Here is a 13,972-nt window from a genome sequence, read left to right on the forward strand (position 1 = left end):
TTATTTATATAATATTGAAAAATGAAGTCATGTCTGTATAACCTCGTTGAGAAAATACCAAAAAAAAAAAAATACAGATGTTCCTATGTTCAGTATTATAATTACATTACACTCACTACAGCTTTACTTTTTATTTGTATAACCCTACAAATCTTCTGCTTTATGTAACCACAATTTGAATATGTAACTAAGAAACTAAAACTAAGTGTAATGTGGTGTGATTTGAACAATTTTTAAATAGAAAATGTCTTAAAAATTTAGACTAACTAGTTTTTCCCAGGCAGTAAAAAACATCATCTTACCTGGTAAAAACCACTGCCATCCCTGTTACCTGGGCCATTTGGTTGGATTAGATCAGGGGGTCTCAAATGGGGGATTGCAACCCCTTAGGGGATCAGAAAGTTATTATGTGGGGGTCATGAGTACATGCACAAAAAAGAAACTGCTATAAAATATATAAATTTAAATCTAGCATTTTAGAAAATTACACACACCTTTCTGTTGCAACGTAGTGTATTTACTTCAAAAAGTATTGCAAATGTATAATGAAGCGAGCATTGTTCCTAAACAAAATATATATTATCACCACTTTAAGGAAATTGGACTCTGGGAATTGTAGTATTGTGCATACAGGTTTGTTATCTTGAGACTAAAAAGGTGCGACTTAGACAATATTAGAGGGTTTGACTGTTCAGCAGCTGAAGAGCTGCATTGAACTGCACACCAATCAGAATACCGAGGCAAAAAAAGTAATGTATAATTTAACAGTCAGACGGGCAGTGCTAGGAGGTTGTGCAGGCTATAGCCACCCCCAAATTTACCTTAGCCCCCCCATAGCCACCTTTCCCAGCATACAGGTCAAATAGAAGTAAGGGTGGCATGGGACAGTCAGCAGCTGCCGTTCTCTGGCCCCCACAGCTCTGAAGGCACTGCCGGCCACCAACAGCAATAGGCGATAAGAAAAGGAGTACTTATGGCACCTTACAGACTAACAAATTTATTTGAGTATAAGCTTTCGTGAGCTACAGCTCACTTGAAACCTATCAATAGGGTGATAGTAAGTCTGCTGCGAAAAGTGAAATTTGTATGTTTGTCAATATCACTTTTCACAGCAGACTTACTAGTGTCCCATAGCCACCCTTGCTTCTGCACTGCTGCTGGCGATAGTGCTGTACTCAGAGCTGGGAGGCTGTAAAAAGTGATATTAACAAACATCACTTTTCACAGCAGATGTTGGATCATATTAAAGAAGGTCTGTATTAAAATCACAAATGAGTTTGATTCCCCGTAGTTTAAATTCCAGGGTATTACTAATTAAGAGGTCTCATGGTTTTTGGTACTGTCTCTCTGCCTCTATGTGTGAAACTTGCAAGCTGCTAATTGTGTTGTGTACATTCTAAGACAGAGTCCGTTCTCAAAGCAATACTCTGTAACAACAGAAACGGCACCCAGAGACTCCCCGTCCTTTTGTTGTATTCATCTCGCTTTATTAACAATTGTGATTAAAATAGAGATAGAGGATGTATGTGGATGGATGCTTGGTGTGGATAATAACTGAATGATCAGGGAGGTGCCAGCCTAAGAATCCAGTGTCCATCGGCTGAAGAAGGCGTCAAGTGGAAATAACCACAGGACCCCCGAAGGGCGGAATCCACTGGTATCCACCCAACAGCCTCAAGAATGGGAGAACCAAAGAACAAGATAACATCTGGCAGCACGGAGCCATCAGGAATGTGCCATCTGATTGATTCAGCAACAGCATGATGAAGCAATTCCCATGGACTGGCATAGGAAGAAATTCCTATAAAAATGGACTCCAGAAAGTGAGAATTTTAGGGACTGATTCTGAAAACCAACTTCCAGGAGCATCAGATGAGCATCTGACGAGGCCTTGCTCCCTTCTCATGTCCAGGCCACCTGGCCAGTGACTTGGCATGAGCAACTCTAAGGCTGGTAACTATGATAACAACCTTGCAGAATTTGTGTGTGTGAATAAATATGAAATTGAATGGAATGGAATAGCTATAACTAACTGCTTACTATGATTCTTTCTGTATTCACAATAAAATCCCCTTTAATAAGATCCTGATGATTCTATTTTATTGGTATAACACAGACTTGCTAGCTTGTAAGCCTACTGTGAAAAGTGATATTTGTATGTTTGTTAATATCACTTTTCACAGCCTCACAGGTAGCTAGCAAGTATGCTATGAAGTCTACACTAGTAAATCTGCTGTGAAAAGTGATATTGACAAAGTTTCTTTGTGCTCCCCGGCAGTATTAAACAGTAACTATTAAAAAAAAAGCTTCTCTGTTTATAACAGTAATTTGACAAGAATGTGTTTGCTTAACTTAAAAATGGTGAGAAAAGGTAAATTATTTTAAACAGAGCTATAAGGTTAGGATTTAAAATAGTGTTTTTAATTTATAAGGGAGGGAGTCATACTCAGAAGCTTGCTGGGTGAAAGAGGTTGCCACAACAAAGAGTTTGAGAACCTCTGGATTAGATCAATGCACCAAAAACTAGCCAGCCATAATAATTGTTAAAAATCCTAATGTTATGCTTATGCCCATCTTCTTTATATGATAATTACCCAAGAAAGGACATTAGTTGATCTGTGTAGGGCAGGTTCTTCAGCTAGTGCAATTCAGCATAGCTCTTTGACTTCCATGGAGCTATGCCTATTTATACCAGCTGAGGCTGTGGCCTGTAATATGGGTATCTAATTTAATGATATCAAAGTATTATAGTGGTTGGGTCAATTCTTGTTTCTTCCTTCTTGCATACTGTCACTTGTTAATCACTAGCAGATACTCAACATACACAAACAAAACAACAGATAAGAAATCAGAAAATCTCCTCTATATGAATGAGAGACTTGGGACTCTGTGAAAGAAAGCATGGTCTAAATATTCTGTAAACCTTTCCAGACAAAGTAGTATACAGATATAGGAAGTAAAAACCTACCATATTCAGACCAATGATTAGCAGGTGCTGGAGCCGCTCAAACAACATTTGCAGATTGTATAGAATAAACTATTTTTCCACCAGTTCATAAATAATTTTTTTAGGCTGACAATCACAGTTAACTCACATGATTAACTAAAAAAATTGTGATAAAAAAATTAATCACAATTAATTGCAATGTTAAACAATGAAATACCACTTAAATTTATTATACATCTTGGATGTTTTTCTACATTTTCAAATATATCTATTTCAATTACAACACAGAGTACGAAGTGTATAGTGCTAATTTTATATTTTTGATTACAAATATTTGCACTGTAAAAAGGATAAATAGTATTTTTCAATTCACCTCATACAAGTACTGTAATGCAGTCTCTTTATCATGAAAGTGCAACTTACAAATGTAGTTTTTGTTTCATAACTGCACTCAAAAAAAAAATCAATCTAGAACTTTGGAGCCTACAAGCCCACTCAGTCCTACTTCTTGTTCAGCCAGTCGCTAAGAGAAACAAGTTTGTTTACATTTATTGGCGATAATGCTGCCCACTTCTTAATTACCATGTCACCTGAAAGTGAGAACAGGCATTAACATGGTATTGTTGTAACTGACATCGCAAGATATTTACGTGCCAGATGTGCTAAAAATTCATATGCCTCTTCGTGCTTCGGCCATTGTTTTATGCTGATGATGCTCATTAAATGTGACTGAACTCCTTGGAGGAGGAGAACTGTAGGTCTCCTATTCTGTTTTACCTGCATTCTGCCATATATTTCATGTTATAGCAGTCTCAGATGGTGACCCAGCACGTTGTTTGTTTTAAGAACATTTTTACTACAAATTTGACAAAATTCAAAGAAGATCAGATGTGAAATTTCTAAAGATAGCTACAGCCCTCAACCCAAGATTTAAGAATCTGAAGTGCCTTCCAAAATCTGAGAGAGATGAGGTGTGGACCATGCTTTCAGAAGTCTTAAAAGAGCAACACTCTGATGCGGAAACTACAGAATCCAAACCACCAAAAAAAAAAAAAAAAATCAACCTTTTGCTGGTGGCATCTGACTCAGATGATGAAAATGAACATCGTTGGTCCACACTGCTTTGGATGGTTTTCGAGCAGAACCTGTCATCAGCATGGACGCATGTCCTCCTGAATGGTGGTTGAAGCATCAAGGGCAATATGAATCTTCAGCACATCTTGCGATGCCAGCTACAACAGTACCATGCAAATGCCTGTTCTCACTTTCAGGTGACATTGTAAACAAGAAGCAGGCAACATTATCTTCTGCACATGTAAACAAACTTGTTTGTCTGAGCAAGGACTGATTGAACTTGTAGGCTCTAAAGTTTTACATTGTTTTATTTTTGAATGCAGGAATTTTTGTACATAATTCTACATTTGTAAGTTCAACTTTCATGATAAAGAGATTGCTCTACAGTATTTGTATTAGGTAAAGTATTTTTCAATTTATTTTGTTTTTTACAGAGCAAATATTTGTAATAAAACAAACATCACTGTACACTTTGTAGCCTGTGTTGTAATTGAAATCAATACATTTGAAATAGTAGAAAACATCCAAAAATATTTAAATAAATGGTAATCTATTAACAGCGCAATTAATCACGATTAATTTTTTTAATTGCTTGAGAGCCCTAAATTTTGTGAATAACCTTTTTTAATTATTTAGCTAGATGTATAGAGGGTTAGTTAGTGTTAATCACATAATAGCATTTTTTCTGCCATGCTGCTCCTAAATTATTCATGAGTCATTTTATCACCATTCATCCGGTTTTCTGTTATTCTATCTTAACAAAATACTTAAGAGAAAGCTGTGTGTGACGGGTTCAGTCACAGAGAACCTCTTGGGACTGTCACTTGATGTGCTGAAATTAGCTCTGAGCCCGTTTTCCCTGATGGCTTGGGACTTCAGAATCTTGCCTTGTTGAGCCAGACACGGATCCAGGTCTGGTGCATGCCCCCAAAGCTGCAGACTTTAACCAAAAACTGCTCAACAAGTCACTTATCTCCAGCACCTAGTTCCCAATGGGATCCAAACCCCAAATAAATCAGTTTTATTCTGTATAAAGCTTATATAGGGTAAACTCAAACCATCTGCCCTCTATAAGACTGACAGAAATATGCACAGCTGTTTGCTCCCCCAGGTCTTAATCATTTACTCTGAGTTAATTAATAAACAAAAGTGATTTTATTAAGTATAAAAAGTAGGATTTAGTGGTTTTAAGTAATAACAGACAGAACAAAGTAAGTTACCAAACAAAATAAAACAGAAATCTAAGACTAATACGTTTAAGAAACTAAACAGAGGTAAATCTAACCCTCAGAGATTGTTCCAATAAGCTTCTTTCACAGACTAGACTACTTCTTAGTCTGGGCCCAATCCTTTCCCTGGTACAGTTCTTGTTAGTTCCAGCTCAGGAGGTAACAAGGGATTTCTCATGACTGGCAGTCCTTTGTTTTGTTCCACCCCCTTTTATATCTTTGGCAGAAGGCAGGAATCTTTTGTCGCTCTGGGTCTCCACCCCTCTTTCTAAATGGAAAGCACTAGGTTTAAGATGGATTCCAGTACCAGGTGACATGGTCGCATGTCCTGTGAGACCCCAAGCCTCCATTCTTCCTGGCCTGACTCACAAGAAGGCTTGCACAGAGCCTTAAACAGAGACATTTACAACCAATCGTCCTAGTCAACGGGAGCCATCAAGGTTCCAAGCCACCATTAATGGCCCACACTTCGCATAATTCCAATAGGACTTCAGATTACTACTTCATATTTCTAGCTTTAGATACAAGAATGATACATACAAATAGGATGAACACACTCAGTAGAGTATAAGCTTTGTAATGATACCTTACAAGAGGCCTTTTGTATGAAGCATATTCTAGTTTCATTATATTCACTCATTAGCATATTTCCATAAAACATATGGAGCGTAACATCACGGAGTGAACCCCATTCAATGGATAATATGGCAGTAACATGCTTCCATGCACGAAGCAGCAGGAAGTTCATGTCCTGCAGAACGTCCTTTATGTGTCTTATTTTTTTAAGCCTTACCTTGACTGTGACTGCAAATGATGGAGTACCTTTTTTATAAGCCCTACCAAGCAGTTTGTTTCAATAATATATTGTGGAGGTGAATTCTACAGGTTAATCTATTAGTTTTACATGCTACCATATAATTTCATTGTGTCTCTCTTTTTATTTCTATTTCACAAGAGGGATCATAGGAGCACCCATGATCTGGCCTTTGCTATATTATCAGTTATTTTAACATATGTTGGAAATATCACCTCCTCTTCATCTTTTCTCTAAGCTAGACACCCTTCTCTTTTAAGTCTCTCCCTTTCCATGCACCTTATAACTTTCCTTGCCCTCGTCTGGACCTTTTCTTTGTCATCTATTTCTGAGACGGACATGGTAGTCAACGCGAGGGCATGCCCTCAGCATATACAATTACATTAAAGTACTTACACAACAGTATTGCTCTGTATCTTACTGCAACCTAATCGCTTCCGCGCTTGTTTCGCCCAGTATCCAAACTGATACCGAAGTCTTTTGCTTGAGCGGCTACAGGATTTTAGACTCCAGCCTCATGTCAGAGTAGCCCGCGGCTGGCTCTGGCTGGCTGGCGCCCCCTTTTCTTTGCCGGGCCGTGGGTGTTCCCCTCCTGCGGGGACCGGCCTGGCGCTGCAGGGAGCGCTCACCCCGCGTGTCAGCGGCTCCAAGACACGCGTGTAGGCGGGCGGCCAAGGGGAGCTTCCCCCAAGTTATGAGGCGGGGTTTGTCGGCGTCTCGCGGAGCGGTCGCAGCAGCCCCCTGGGGGCAGCTGGGCGAGGCTCTCAGACGCTGCCTCACAACACCCGCGTGTGTGCAGGGGGGAAGCGCCCCAAGTCACGGATAGGCCATGCCAAGGGCCCGGGCAGGCAGCGGCTCTCGCAGTTAGCCGGGTCGGTGAGGGACTCTCCCCCGGGCCGTCCGCGGGGGCTCGGGCAGCTCCCTGCTGTGCTGCAGGGAGCTGCGCGGGGCTTCAGCGAGCCCGAAGTTTGTCCTCCTCAGCGGCAGGCTGCGCCCCTCCGCCGCGGCCACTCGGCGGCTCTGTCCGCCCACGTATCGCGGGACTTGTGCGCACCGCTCCCGCCAGCCGCGGGAGCCGATTGGGTGCCCGCCCGCACAGCCCTTGGGGAGGAGGGGGCTAGTGACGTACCGGCCCCAGCCCCGTGCAACCCCCGCGGGCGCCGCTGCCGGGGCGAGCGAGGGAGCGGAGCCGCTCGCTGCGCCGACACGCGCCGGGGGAGGGAGCTGGTGACGTAAAGGTGCCAGCCCCGTGCGAGCCCCCGGCTGCTGCGATAGGCGGAGCGGGGCGGGGGCGTGGCTGAGCCGGAGGAGACCGTGCGCTAGGCGCGCTCCCTTCACCTCTCCAGCCTCCCGCGCCCGCCCGCCCGCGGCTGCGAGATGGAGACGCCTCTGGTGGACGAGGAGATGCCGGAGCGGGGCTCGGCCCCGGGGGGCGTGTGACACCCTCGCTCCCCGCCGAGCGGAGTCCAGGTGAGCCCTGGCCCTGGCCCTGGCCCTGGCGCCGGCGCGGGGCGCGCCCGCTCAGCGGGCTGCGGGAGGGCGCCCTGCAGCCGTGGTGCGGTGAGTCGGGGGCTGCCCCGGCGGCTCTGGAGCGGTGCGGCTGCTCCCAACTTTGTGCGGGGGTTGCCGTCCGGCTGGGCGCCCCGGGCTGCGCGAGGAAGGTGCCGGGGCCGTCGCTCCTGGCGGAGGCTGAACTGGGTGCTACAGGGCGGTTTGCGGAGCCTCAAAAGCTAAACGGCGGCGGCGGCAGCAACTTTCTCCTGGGTTTGTGCCGCCTGGCCGGGGGAGGAAGGTGGCAGCGCCGAGCGGTGCTTCGAGGCTGCCTGGAGGGGTGGATCGGCGCGTCCCCCGGCGCCCGGAGGGACATGGCAGAGGGCATCTTCTTTCCGAGGTGCACGGCGGGCTGCGCTGTCTGGCAGCGGGCGGAGAAAGTCTTCCCGCGGCTGCTCAGGGAGGTGCGCCGCTGCCTGGCAAGCCCATGGGACATCTTCCTTCCTTCCCAGCCACGCTCAGCACCACTGTAGGGGATGGGATGTGGGTCGGGGAGAGTTGCAGCCTAAGAAGGGGATTGAGGTGTGGAATTAGGCATCTTTATCCTCGGGGACATTGATTACCGCTGCCTGGCAGTGAGAGGGGGCGTCTTCCTTGTTTAGCTCCTTGATGCACTAAGTATTGCTGATGGGATTGGGGTTTTAGGTCTGTACTTGCCGCTGAAATCTGCTTCTTGGCTGTAGTAGCTGGTGGGCTATAGAGAAGGATGGGTAGGTGGAAGAGGGGGGCTCAGGAGAGACTTGTTCTCTTGTATCTTCACTGAGATGCTGGTGCTGTGGAGGAATCTCAGACTCCAGAGAGACCCTGACCTGAGTCTTCTGATTATGATAATTATTGCAGTTATTTGCTGAACAAAACAAATACATGGCAAAAAAGATGCAGAAACTCAGCAGTGGATTGTTGTCCTTGTATACCTACTTCCTGTCACCTTTTATTTTTCTGTGTTCAACTTTCAGTCTTTTAAATATTTAACGTAAAGACATGTCTGCCTTTTTGCTGTTTGCCGTGCAGCAGTTGTACAGAATGGGGCTGAAACTCTAACAACTTGGGCAGATTTCCTGCTGTGTGGAAAGAAAAGGGTGAGAGTGCAATAGAAGTCAGTCAGGAAACAAACTTGTATGTAAGATATCATAGAAATCATTTAAATATAGGACTGAGGGGAGGGATCTTGAGAGGTCATTAGTCCATCCACACGTACTGAGGCAAGAACAAGTATACCTAGACCCTCCCTGATAGGTGTTTGTCTAACATATTCTTAAAAACCTCTGATGATGGGGATTCCACAATCTCACTTCAGTGCTTCACTATCCTTGTAGTTAGAAGGCTTTTCCTAGTATGCAACCTTGCTGCAGATTATGTCAATTATTTCTTGCCCTGCCTTCAGTGAACATGGAGAAAGAACACTGATCACTGTTATCTTTATAACAGCTCTTAACAAATTTGAAGACTATCGGGTCCTCCCTCAGTTATCTTTTCTCAAGACTAAACATGCTCAGATCTTTTACCCTTTCCTATTAGGTCAAGTTTTCTAAATCTTTCATAATTTTTGTGCTCTCCTCTGGACTCTCTACATCTTTAGAATCATAGAATCATAGAATATGAGGGTTGGAAGGGACCTCAGGAGATCATCTAGTCCAACCCCCTGCTCAAAGCAGGACCAATCCCCAATTTTTGCCCCAAATCCCTAAATGACCCCCTCAAAGATTGAACTCACAACCCTGGGTTTAGCAAGCCAATGCTCAAACCACTGAGCTATCCCTCCCCTCATTCTTAAAGGGTGCAGCCCAAAACTGGACACAGAACTCCAGCTGAGGCCTCATCAATGCCAAGTAGAGCAGAATAGTTACTTTACTTATGACATTCCTGTTAATATACCCCAAAAAGATATTTGCCTTTTTTCATCATATTGTTGACTCATTCAATTTGTGATCCACTATAATCCCTGGATCCTCTTCTGCAGTACTGTCTAGCCAGTTATTCCCCATTTTATAGTTGTGCATTTGATTTTTTTCCTTACTAAGTGTAGCTTTGCGCTGTGGTCATTGAATTTCCTCTTGTTGATTTCAGATAAATTATCCAGTATATTAAGGTCATTTTGAATTCTAATCCCGTCCTCCAAAATGCTTGCAGCAACCTCTACAACTTGGTATCATCCACAGATTTTATAAGCATACTCTCTGTTCCCCAGGAAGACCCCTGTGGGACCCCACTAGACAAGTCCTCCCCGTTCGACAATGAACTATTGATAATTACTCTTTGCATACGATTTTTCAATCGTTGTGCACCCACTGTATAGTAGTTTCATTTAGACTTCATTTCCCTAGTTTTCTTATGAGACGATCATGTTGGATTATGCCTTACTGCGAAGCATTACTAAAGTCAAGATATATCACAACTACTGCTTTCCCCCAATGAACTAGGCCACTAACTCTGTCAAAGAAGGCAATTAGGATGGTTTGCCATGATTTGTTCTTGACAAATCAATGTTGGCTATTCCTTAACCCTATTATCCTCTAGGTGTTTATAAATTGATTTGAACAAATTATTAAACAGTATCTTTCCAGAAATTGAAGTTAGGCTGACTGCTCTGTCATTCCCTGTGTCCTCCTTTGTCCCATTTTTGTGCGTTGTACTAAGTTTTCCCTTTGCTAGTCATCTGGGACCTGACATTGTTTCTGCCTGGGAAATAATCCTGCCCGTGCTCAACTCGTTTTGAAACTCTTTATGTTGAAGCAAATACTGGACAGAACATTAATATTCTGTTTAAATTATTTTTAGTTGGACTATGTATTTGCACAAGTGCTATTTAAGTTTTCAGAAGTGGAAAACTGATACTTTTATAACTTGCCCTCAAAATAATATTGGCATCCACAATCCTAAAGATGGTAAAAATGTAAAGCAAGCGAGATACTCCTGTGCCAAAATAGTAGACAATAAGAGACTACCTTAGTGAGTTGCTGGGAATATAGTATATGGCAAGACATTTGCAAGAGCTGATCATCTGCCATATTACTTTGCTGAAGGTGTAATATCTACCTCGTTGTGGCGTTTGGGGTTTGTGGCATTTGTGCATGCAGCAGGGGAAAACCTTTTTGTGTGGGAGAGTTCTAAAAGTATACTGACCAATTGTTTTGTTTAATAACACCAACGTTAGGAAGAAGGAAGCATTTGGATTAAGACTGAGAACTGGGAATGAAGCAAGTAACATAAGTAAATCTTGCATGTTGTTTGTAAATCCTACCTTCTTCATTCTGTTCTCTCTACTTTTTTTAACGACTTATGCAAAGTGGCTGTACCATTCTGATTTAATAGTCTTTTACACTCACTTTGAGTGTAAATTTCCAAACTACAGGGCAAAAGAGAATCTGGCCTGTGTGTTTTCAAATCTAGGTTTTTGATTCATCACATGATAAAGTGATGAGTAAGTTGTAAAGGTCAGATATAGAATTCAGATTCACATGCCAGCTATTCTTCCAAGGATCAGGTTAAGCCTGATTTCAAGTTAACTGCAAGTTAATTTAACAAGTTAAATTAATTTAAATGTGTTAGAAAATACTTATAATCAGTTTGGAATAGTTGAGGCAGAAACAACAGCTGGAGTTGACATTATTCCTCCTTTGTTGCAAAATGAGAAGAATGAGAATATTTGTTTGGGTATTTCTGAATGGCTGAAAATAGTAAATGAGCAATAATTAATGAGAGTAAGGCATGATTAGAATTAAGTACTTCACAGGAAAGGAAAAGATTAGGGTAATTTAACTGCTTGGTGGCTGTTGCACTCTAAGCAAAGAGATAAGCAGAACAATTACATTTTCCATGAAATCTCTATTTTCCATTGTATTCTCAGTTAGTAGCACAACCTCATTTTAGCTCTTAATAAACCAAAAGTCTTCTCTGTGTCCTGTGCACAGGAGTAGTACCATGCAAATGTTCTGATGCTAATGAGTTAAAACTATTTTACTGAGACCTCTGTTTTAAGTCATGAGTCGTCATTATGTGAGACTGCGCTTTAACTAGGGTCATTACTACAAGTATTTTGGTTCTTTTATCATAAAAAAACAGCTTTTGAATGTTTTACTGAGCGAGTCAAAGTGCTGGGTGTGTGGTTAAAAAGAATGGACTTTAAGCCAAGCTGTTTCAAGGACTTATTTCCAGGAATGAAGACAGACCTAAGTTTGGGTCCCCTGACTATTTTCATGGGGTCTATTCAGTGATTTCTTCATTGTGGCAATTATTTTAAAGATTAAATGAAAAACATATGGTCTATCAGCCCATCTTTCTATACAAATATGTCACCAAGAGTATGTTCCGAAAGGTGTTTGGGTAGTCATGAGAAGCTTGATTATAACAAATAAGATAGAAATTCAAAAGGTGAGAGTTATGTTGATCGTGAATCTTGGAGGAATCGTGAGCGGGTGCATCTGAAGTTGATAGAGTAATATAACATTACAACAGCATACCTAGTAGTTGGATAGTTAAGATTGCCTGAGTATTTTCATTATAAAGAAACCTTTTTTAGTTGCTTCTACTTTTTGCAGATCATTTGGGCTGAAAATTTCCAGATCTCTTCTCTGCCCATGAGTGAATTGCTTAAAATTAGTCTGAGAAAAAACAGTTCAGCAATATCAAACACAAAGGGGAGACGGAGGGGATAATGGTATAGTACATGCTGCCACCAGGGGCTTTTCTTGCAGCCACAGCCTCCTGGGAGGTAATTTGAGGGAGGGGGAGCATTGGTCCCTCCCTCAGGACTGCCAGCAATATTTGGGCCCTGCCCCTCCCTTTCCATGGAGACACAAAATGCTGGAGGAGCAGGCAGACAGTGAATTCTTCATCTTCCAAGGCACAGGGAGATTAGGCTTCATCCTTTGGGTGGCAGGCTTCAGCCACAGAGCTTTGGGCTCCGTTCCCCATCCATGTGGTGGCATGCTCTAGCCCTGAGCTCACCTCTCCCAATTACTGTTGGCCCCTTGCTGCCCCCCCCCCCCCCGTGCCCTATCACCCCCCCGACCCGCACTGCCGCAGTACCCACCTCCCTATTCAAGACTTAATTTGTCCCCAGGCTTGCCTTGACTGAGTGAGTCTGTTGTGAAAAGTGATATTTGTTTGTATGTTAATATCACTTTTCATAGAAGATTTAGTAGCAAGCAAGTCTTCTTAAAAAAAGACAACATTCAAAGCATCTTGTTTGTGTTTCTATTCTGTTTAGGTCCAGTAAAGCATAGAGACCAACTGTACATTTTTTTTTAATGGAGTCTGCCAAAAAACCACCCAACCCTACATAAATAAATGACAATGATTTGGACATGTATATGTGCATATTTATTTGTTTTCCCCAAAGTTAATTAAGTATTTTAGGAAAAAATTGTCAGAGCAGCCACCAGCAAGAGTTCGTGGCCGCGCTATGAGGCCACCAAAAATTTGTTGTGAGAACCCCTGTCTTGAGCGGTGTTTTGCAACGTTCCAGATTACTGTACTCCTTTCAAGAGTCTGATTTGTCTTCCATACCCCAAGTGTCACCTCCATTTAAAAACTAATTGCTTACAAAATCAGACATAAAAATACAGAAATGTCACAGTACACTATTACAGAAAAATGCTTACTGTTTCATTTTTACCATATAATTATAAAATAAATCAATTGGAATATCAATATTGTACTTACATTTCAGTGTATAGTATATAGAGCAGAATAAACAAGTCATTGTTTGAAATTTTAGTTTTTACTGATTTTGCTGATGCTTTTTATGTATCTGTTGTAAAACTAGATAAATATCTAGATGAGTTGATGTCCCCCTGGAAGACTACTGCGTATCCGCAGGGGTACACGTTCTCCTAGTTGAGAACCACTGTGTAGCTGAGCCTCTAGTGTAGTCTTCCAAATCAGACAGAACACTGTTTCAGGTCTATTGTAATTTGTATAGCCTTCTGAAGGTACAAAGAAGGAAACTGAAGTGGTTGTGTTAAGTATGCTAATGCATGCACTCCCCCCTCAGAAGAAAGTTACTGAGTTCTTCCTCTTCTAATTTATATGGAGTGCTTATTGAAAGTAGGACAATGCTATATGCTGGCATATATAGACGATGCTGGAATGTCTAGCTGGAGCTTCATCCTATAACCATGTAATTTTTGAATCTCTACTGTATCAGTTTGAGTTTCTTGGCATGCTGGCAAAGTACTTCCTAGAAAGTATAAATAATGAAGGGGAAAGTTTTATAACTTGATTTAGGTTGGAAATTCTTTTGCAGCTTTAGGTTACGTTACTTTATTTGTAGCAGTAAATCCTATATTGTATTCTGTATGAACCAGCCATAATAAACAAACAAATGAACCACAATGCGATAACAAACAAACCACA

At 42.2% G+C, this 13,972-nt stretch overlaps 1 protein-coding gene across 4 annotated transcripts in view; it reads left to right on the top strand.

The window, feature by feature from the left end:
* Positions 1-7,173: 7,173 nt before the first annotated feature.
* The window catches only part of GALNT13 (polypeptide N-acetylgalactosaminyltransferase 13), a 338,478-nt gene continuing 331,679 nt past the window's right edge, over positions 7,174-13,972 (top strand). For 2 of the 4 annotated variants that reach the window (XM_043505126.1, XM_038421727.2), the window contains exon 1: positions 7,220-7,534. The gene's annotated coding sequence lies outside the window, so the exon portion shown is untranslated. Of the gene's footprint in view, positions 7,535-7,655; positions 8,020-13,972 lie in introns of those variants that run through there. The other 2 variants (XM_038421728.2, XM_043505127.1) reach the window with 2 other exon arrangements.

The sequence above is a fragment of the Dermochelys coriacea genome, chromosome 11 (assembly GCF_009764565.3).
Source record: "Dermochelys coriacea isolate rDerCor1 chromosome 11, rDerCor1.pri.v4, whole genome shotgun sequence".
Lineage (NCBI taxonomy): Eukaryota > Metazoa > Chordata > Testudines > Dermochelyidae > Dermochelys > Dermochelys coriacea.